An 8,625-nucleotide genomic window follows, 5' to 3' on the forward strand; every position below is an offset into this window, starting at 1 on the left:
AGACTCTAAATTTGTGGGGTATTTCTGGAAGACATTGTGGAAAAAGTTGAGAACAGACTTGAAATTCAGTTCCACGCATCACCCACAGACTGATGGCCAAACAGAAGTGGTAAACAGAAGTCTAGGAAATTTGCTGAGATGTTTAGTTAGGGATAAGCCCAAGGGATGGGATTTGATTCTACCACAGGCAGAATTTGCTTATAATAACTCTATAAATAGGAGTACTGGAAAATCACCATTCCCAATTGTATATGGGAATAGCCCAAGGATTGCACCAGAGCTGAGGAAGATAGAACAAGGGGAGAGGACAAGTGCTGAAGCTGAAAAATTTGCTGAACATATCAAGCGTCTACATGGGGAGGTTCAGGCACACATAACCAAGATGAATCAAGAGTATAAAGCTAGGGCTGATCAAAGGAGAAGACATAAGGAATTCCAAGTAGGAGATTTAGTCATGGTACACTTATGAAAAGAAAGATTTCCAGCCGGTACTTACAACAAGTTGAAAATGAAGAAATTTGGCCCCTGCAAAATTTTGAAGAAACATGACTCAGGAAATGCATATGAAGTGGAGCTGCTAGATGGTATTCAGATTTCTCCCATTTTCAACATTGCAGATTTAACAGAGTATCATGATGATGGTGCAAATGAGGCGCTGGTGTTAGAGCCATGTCCAATTCCTGCTTCTAAGAAGGAGGAGATAGAAGACATTCTAGATCATTGTGTGGGTAGGAGTACCAGAAACAGGCAGTATGAAGAGTATTTGGTTGAATGGAAAGGACGGACAATCGAGGACTCAACTTGGATTTCAGTAGCTGAGGTTTCCCATTTGGGATTTCCTCTACCATCCATAAAGTGACAGGGTCACTTTTCAATCTACCCTGGGTGTCTGATGCAGGAGCATCCAGAGGTATAAGGGCAATCCTGTGTCACCCAAAAAAAATGTACTTAGACTTAGTTTTTGTTTCATGTCTTTACATTTTTGGATACCCATTTGGGTCAAATAAAGGTTCCAACTCTCACAGTTCCACTATCAGTGTGTTTGAAAATCCTGAAAAAATAAGAGCATGCAATTTGGCCATCATTTTGGTGACCTAGAAGGTGTGAATTGGCCAGATGAATGTAATTGTGATTTAGAGCATTCCAGAAAAAGAATCAGGTCAAAAGGCCCCACGGTTTGAAAGTTATTGCAGTTTTTTGGGTTTTGGAGACCTCCTAAGAATGCTTCAAAGTCAGGTTAGGGGCATTAAATGACCTCGAAAAGAGCCAAAAAAATGGGGGATGAGCGAAGCTTGTCCATAGGGCTATAGAGCGCTTCAAGAGCTTTCCAAAAATGTAAACGGTTCGTCAATCGGAGCTACGGTTCAAAAGTTATGCCTCCCAGAAGTTCGGTTATCATTTCTGAATTCTTCTAGATCTGCACCGACTTCTAACGATGCTTCTGAAACCTTCTATTTGGTCAGTGGATGCCTATTAGCACTTTCTAGAATGTACTCCTAGTCCTTAACCCTTTGGGGTCTATTTAAAGAGATTTTTGGCATTGTAAAAGGCAGTTCGGAGTGGAGTTTGAGAGGAGGTACCATAAGGAGAAATTATCTCCAGATTTACGCTATTGTAAGCCCTTAGGGCATGTTTTGAAGTTTATTTTCCTGTACTGTTTGTACTAGCTTATTTTCTTAGTTAATATAATTTCCCTTTTCTGTTGTTTCCATTCTGTTCTTGGGTTGTGTCCCCATCAAAATCCTTAAGAGCAAAGGCCATTAAATTAGTATGTAAACACCATCTGAAGGGCACTCAATATTAAAAACAATGATAAATCAATATATGATAAAACTCTAATACAGTTATCAAATGTTAGCAAATAAGAGATAAGAAAAGAAGAAAATGATTATAGGGACAATTGGGGTTATAAAGAGCATTGATTATCATCATTACTAATAGTTCAAAATGATTTATATGTGGAGTAGCATTTGGAATTAGGTTATAAAAACATCAATACACTCATTGCTATGGGCCATCTTCCTTTTGAATACTGAGAAAATATGTGTATGCAAGAAACCCTTTTGAATACTGACAAAATATGTGTATGCAAGAAATAGCAATTATAGTCTAGAAAAAGGTTCAATTATCTCTAATGTAGTAATCATTATTAGAAGGGAAGCGAAACTCATACAGGTAGGAACATGTAAAAATTAGCACCCAATTGTGTAAAAGAATGATTAATAGAGTAGTGATTAATCCCAAAAGGGGACATCCCTTGCAAGGTGGAGGGGTGTGCCACTGCATTAGGGGATATAAGAGGAAGAATTATTGCAGTGGGAGAGGGCATCAAAGGAGTTAAGATCTGAGATAAATAACGTGCACTTAGACATCAACAATATTGTGATCTAACAGGCATTGTGTATAATCTGTTACGTCTTTCAATCTAGTTACTAAGGAGAGTTGCTCATCTATGTAAGAATAATTTTGGTCAATCAAATATGTACTTCGAAATATAGACCATAAGAAAAGTTTGGGCCAATCAATGGAACTGTTTAGTACTGTAGCCTGTAAGAACAGTTGCACTACATTTTATTAGATACATAATGATTTGTAATTCACATAAATTGTTTTCCTTATTGCACATACTCTCTTGTTCACTTCTGTGAAATTCTAAATGTTGTTTGACATTCCACTAGATGTTTCCCTAAGTAAGAAAAATATAATGGCAATTTTTTTTTCATTTCAGCACCAGAATTTTATCATTTTATATATATTTTACTATCAATACAACAATCACCTTAAAAGTGCAAGTACGTATTAAGGTGTGGTAGAGATCAATGCTACCATTACCCTTTCTCACTTGAGAAAAGTACAATACCCTTGAAATAAGGTATAAGATAACTACATATACTTACAAGGCATTGATAGTCTCTAAATCTTGCTGCGTTTTGTTCTCCATATCTGGGATTGTTGCTCTATTTTTTCAATCTGTATTGACTATCCCTCTTACGGTGTCTCAAGTAATGTTACTCAGACTCTTATCTACACTACAATAAGAATTATACCGACAATTTGAACTAACTAAAACAATAACTAAAATCTGAAACAAGAAGTAAAACCTAATTAGAGATGTTACTAAGGAATGGTAGAAATGGATGCTATACTATGTTCCTAAAACCATTGCCTTGCCTTACTCGAGGAACAACACGATCACTGGAACAGGATAACTACTTTTATGTGCGAGGCAATGAGCGACAGAATGGTATTGGTAGACTATGAAGAGCTGTGAATTTCTAGTTTATAGACCACACAATGACCCAATAAAAGATGATATTGGTAGACTGATGAAGAGCTGTGAATTTCTAGTTTTTAGGCACACAATGAACCAACAAAAGATGATGTTGGTGACTGATGAATAGCTGTGAATTTGTAATTTTTAGACAGACAATGAACCAACAAAAGATCCCGGTGGTGGGGGCACTGCAATCTCAACTGTTCCTTCCATCATCTGAACCACCTTTTTGGTAGATGGCCTTAGAGCTGGATCTTCTTGAATGCACCACAGACCCACCAATACCATTCTCTCCAACTGCCTCCACCCAATTCCCATACCTTCTTCGCCTTCTACTCCTTGCTGCTCCACCAGCCGAGCAAGTGTGCCACTCTTGAAGCATTCATACACCCACACATCCAGAAGGATTTCATTTTCTGGGGCATCGAGCTTCATGGTTTTCCTGCAACAAATGATCTCCAGCAGCATCACCCCAAAGCTGTAAATATCCACTTTCACAGTAATTGGCATATTATTCATCCACTCAGGCGCAATGTAACCCCTAGTACCCCGAGCTATGGTGTGAGTTGCGGTCTGTTCTGCCTTCAACAATTTCGCCAACCCAAAGTCAGATATCTTAGGGTTGAAGTTCTGATCCAGCAGAATGTTCTGGGGTTTTATGTCGCAGTGGATGGTCTGTGTCCTGCACTCTTCATGCAAATAGAGAAGCCCTCTTGCCGTGCCCATTGCAATCTTAATCCGAGTCCTCCAATCAAGAAAACCAAAATCCACAAATAGAAAGGTGTCCAAAGACCCATTGGGCATGTACTCGTAGACCAGGTGCCTGTGGGATCCCTGGTCACAGAAACCATACAACTGAACCAAGTTCTTATGATGGCTTCTACCAATCACACTCATCTCTGTCCTGAACTCCCGCTCCCCATGTTTCTCCTGCACAGCTTTCTCATCCAGAATCTTCACAGCAATTTCTCTTCCATCCTCCAAGCGTCCCTTGCAAACTTTACCGAAGGAACCCCTTCCCAATTCTTCTCTGAAACCTGCCGTAGCAGCTTCTATCTCTCTATAAGAAAAGGCCTTCAACCCCTCCAAAACCATAATCTGCGGTGCAATCTTTCTCGTCTTCCAGAGCTTGAGGCTACCCAAGCAGACCACAAAAAAGGCAATTATGAATATAGAAGAGGAGCAAGCGACGAGAATAATGCCAGTCTGAGTGGCTACAATCGCCTTTCCCTCTGGAGGAGGTGGAGGAGCAGGAGCGGAGAAGGGAGAGTCTGCCTTGAAGTCGTCATATACTTTTACAAAGGCTATGTTGGTAATGTCCATACCTCTTCGGCCATCGATGAGAGGCATCCGTTTCTTCCAACAAAATGTGTTTAAGCCATAAGTGACTACCGTGCACATGCAATCGTTTATACAGGCCTCCATGCGTTCCCTTTCGGTAACGCCCGCCCAAACTGAATAATCGTTGCCGTTCAACCAGTCAGTGTTGTCAAGCTGTTGCATCTTACTAGGTGCACTGCAGGTCAGCTCCTCTCTTTTGCATCCCTTAAAATAATCTTGACTGTCAATGAAACTGAACTGCGGAGGACAATGGCAATCCGGCTTGGTGGTGTTGTTGAGCTAACAAATGCCGTTGGGGCCGCACTGACCCTTGACGTCCATGCATGGATCATTAACAGACTTCCATATGGCTCTCCAAGAAGAATCATTGTCATCCAAGTTCCCCACATACTGCGCAAGGATTCCGTCTGTCTCTAGCGTTACTCTGCGAAGAAATTGCCCATCTCCAGCCTTGCCTTCTGTGAGTGTGGAAACCGTCATGCTCGAGGTGTTTACCAGATTGCAAGACTCCGCTACTGTTAAATTTCAAGACTTCACCGACTAATGTTTTGGGAGGCCAGTAAGCACCTTGAGACTCGCCCACTCGTTCGACAGGGTAAAGCACCAAATTGCTATCTTCCTGCAAGGCGAGCTCGAACCGGCCGGATGAGAGGTTTGTCTCTAAAGTTCTGGAATACATGGTAGAATTCCACTTGAGCTCTTGACTGGGCAACAGGGTATCCATTGGATGGTCGAAGCTCTGCCAGATGGGCGAATGTGAGGCGTCTAACAGCACGAAGTTGCCACTGTCCAGCATTGCAGCGGCCACAACCTTATCAGACGGAGTAGTCGACTATTTCAAATTTTTTGAGGCGTCGTACATGCTGAGGCCATTGTCAGTGAGTTTCAGGGAAGACATCTTTTCAACAGGAAGGTCCCTCTTATCCTTCATGACCGTCCAGACCAGAGTTTTAGAAGGTATTTTGTCAAACCAAATGCCTAGTACATACAGATTCGTGGTTAGTTCATAGAATCCGAATGCAAACTGGCCATTTGGTGAAACCCATTTGGAATTTTGAGAAGGAATTAGAGTGGAGCCAACCGCTATATTCTGCTTTTGGTCCGAGACGGAAATGAGTATCAGAATAAGAATAACAATGGTAAGAGCAAGTGTTGTAAGAGCCGCCATTGATGGAGGGAGAGAAGCTAATTAAATTGATGAAGGCTGTTCGAAGGCACTAGCCAGAGCACCGCGTATTATATCCATTTCAACCCGCTCTTGATCCAAGTATCCCGTCAAACACGAAACTTTTGTCTCAGATTTGAAGGGCAGTCAGTCAAATGGCGGGAAATTTACGAATTTAGCGCTTCGGTTAGAACAATCTGAATGGTGCAATGTAGTGGTAAAGAGAGTTCCTCTTGGCTCACCATCTGAAACGTGGATAAATAAATGTCACTTCAAAAGTTTCTAAATATACAACAAGGACATATAGCGTTTAGTTCCTTGTAAAAATTGATTTAAATTTTATAGTCAAAGTGTCACTTATTGTTATTATTGTATGAGGTATGCACTTAAATTACAAATTTGATTTTTCAAAATTTTGTTTTATTTGCAATTGCAATAGTAAAATGGTTATTATGCATTTTCTCATAGTATATTTAACAAATATATATAAATGCAATAAATTAAAAAAAAATTGCAAATAAATTAATTGCCATATGTTACATATCTACCATGCAAAAAATAGCATTGAGAGTAGCTTAACCAAAGTGAAAAGGGAAGTATTTAGTGATTTTCTAGGTGTCATAAAATGGGGAACAAAATTACTACTAAATATCTAAAATAAATTAGAGTAAATGTTAATTTTATAATACATTAAAAACATAACTTCTTTTAATAATATATTTATATTAAAAATTGGACATTTTTTTATAAACTTGCTTAAGTATATGGTAATTTTATTTTTAAATAAATATATTATATTGCAATTATAAATGTAATCAATTTTTTTTGTAAAGTGATTATTCACAAATCTATTTTCTTTCTATTAATTTAAATTTAAATTATAAAATATCTTGATAAAATGTAATAAAATTATTAAAATTAGATTTTAATTAAATTCTAAACAAATCAGATAAATAACCCAAAGGAATGTGTGTGTGTGTGCAAATATTCCCAAGCAAATTAATATAAAGTTTTTGAAGTTTTTTCAAACAAAAATTTCTTTAAGAATAAAAAAAAGTTTGAAAATAAAAGGCATTCATTTGGTAAATATCGTTTCTTATTAAAGAACTTGAAGATATTTATAGAAGATAATTATAGACATTGTCATGGTACATATTTATTATTTTAATGTAAATAGTTTTTAATTAAAAAATCTGAAAAATTCTATATATTTAAGTGAATATCATCTCTTATTAAAGTATTTGAAGATATTCATAGATGGTAGGTACATATTATTAATTATTTTAATGTAAATGGTTTTGAATAAAATTAAAAATTTGGGAATGTTCTATATGTTTAATTGAATTATCATCTCTTATTAAAGAATTTGAAGATATTCATATGCATTGTGAGGTGGTTGAGGTGGTTGGTACATATTTATTATTTTGATTTTAATATTGTTACTTGTCATTTTCAAAATAGTGGAATACAAGTGTTTTTTAAATTTTTGTGGACAAAAAATCAAATGTGAAACACTACTATAGCATACATTAGCCAATGAGATTGTAGATAAATAATATATTTTTTAATTTTGAAAAAACTAATATAAATTAAAACTATATAATTTCATAAAGTTTTTGAAAAAAAATTTGTTTTGATTGGAAAATCAAATTGAAAAGTTGCATTCAATGGATGCTATAGTATCCTACCATGGTAGGAACTAATAAAAGTCAGTTCCAAAGTTTCCAAATATACAATATTTTCACTATCTGAAACTTGGATAAATAAAATTTAGTTTCCAAAGTTTTCAAATATACAATATTTTCACTATTTGAAACGTGGATAAATAAATTTCAGTTCCCAAAGTTTGTGAATGTTAGTTATAATTGTTTTTTAATTCATACGGATATCATTTTCATTATGATGTTAGTCAATGGTCCATTTTAACTAATATTCAAATAGTCTATGCTCTAGGTATAAATGCTGAAACGAATAAATGTTGAGACTACAATTAATAGTCAAAAGGCTAGAAACTATTGACTAATTAACAGTCATGAATATAGTGTGTTCACATTTTGTGACATTTACATAAAAGACTCCCGACTATTGACTAATTACATTTTGCAACATTTACATAGAAGACTACCGACTATTGACTAATTAATGGTCATGAATATAACATGTTCACATTTTACAACATTTACATAAAAGATTGACTATTGACTTATTAATAGCCACGAATGTGAACTGTTAACATTTTCTAGCATTCAAATAAAAGACCACTGATTATTGACTTACTATTGACTAAACAACAAAGCGTGTAAAAAGATAAATTAACAAATAAAAGTTAGTTCCAAAGTTTCCAAATATACAATATTTTCACTATCTGAAACTTGGATAACTAAAATTTAGTTTCCAGAGTTTCCAAATATACAATATTTTCACTATCTGAAATGTGGATAAATAAATTTTAGTTTCCAAAGTTTGTGAATGTTAGTTATAATTGTTTTATTATTGATATGGATATCATTTTCATTATGATGTTAGTCAATGGTCCATTTTAACTAATATTCAAATAGTCTATACTCTACGTATAAATGTTGAAATGTATAAATGTTGAGACTACAATTAATAGTCAAAAGGCTAGCGACTATTGACTAATTAATAGTCATGAATATAGTGTGTTCACATTTTGCCACATTTACATAAAAGACTACCGACTATTGACTAATTACATTTTGCAACATGTACATAAAAAGACTACCAACTATTGACTAATTAATGGTCATGAATATAACATGTTCACATTTTACAACATTTACATAAAAGATTGACTATTGACTTATTAATAGCCATGAATGTGAAG

At 35.8% G+C, this 8,625-nt stretch overlaps 1 pseudogene; it reads right to left on the reverse strand.

Moving 5' to 3' along the window:
• Positions 1–2,716: 2,716 nt before the first annotated feature.
• On the reverse strand, positions 2,717–5,884 carry LOC149574972 (G-type lectin S-receptor-like serine/threonine-protein kinase LECRK3; annotated as a pseudogene).
• Between the last annotated feature and the right edge of the window lie 2,741 nt (positions 5,885–8,625).

The sequence above is a fragment of the Cupressus sempervirens genome, chromosome 2 (genome assembly GCF_028749045.1).
Source record: "Cupressus sempervirens isolate cs-2001-9-10 chromosome 2, ASM2874904v1, whole genome shotgun sequence".
NCBI classification, from domain to species: Eukaryota; Viridiplantae; Streptophyta; class Pinopsida; order Cupressales; family Cupressaceae; genus Cupressus; species Cupressus sempervirens.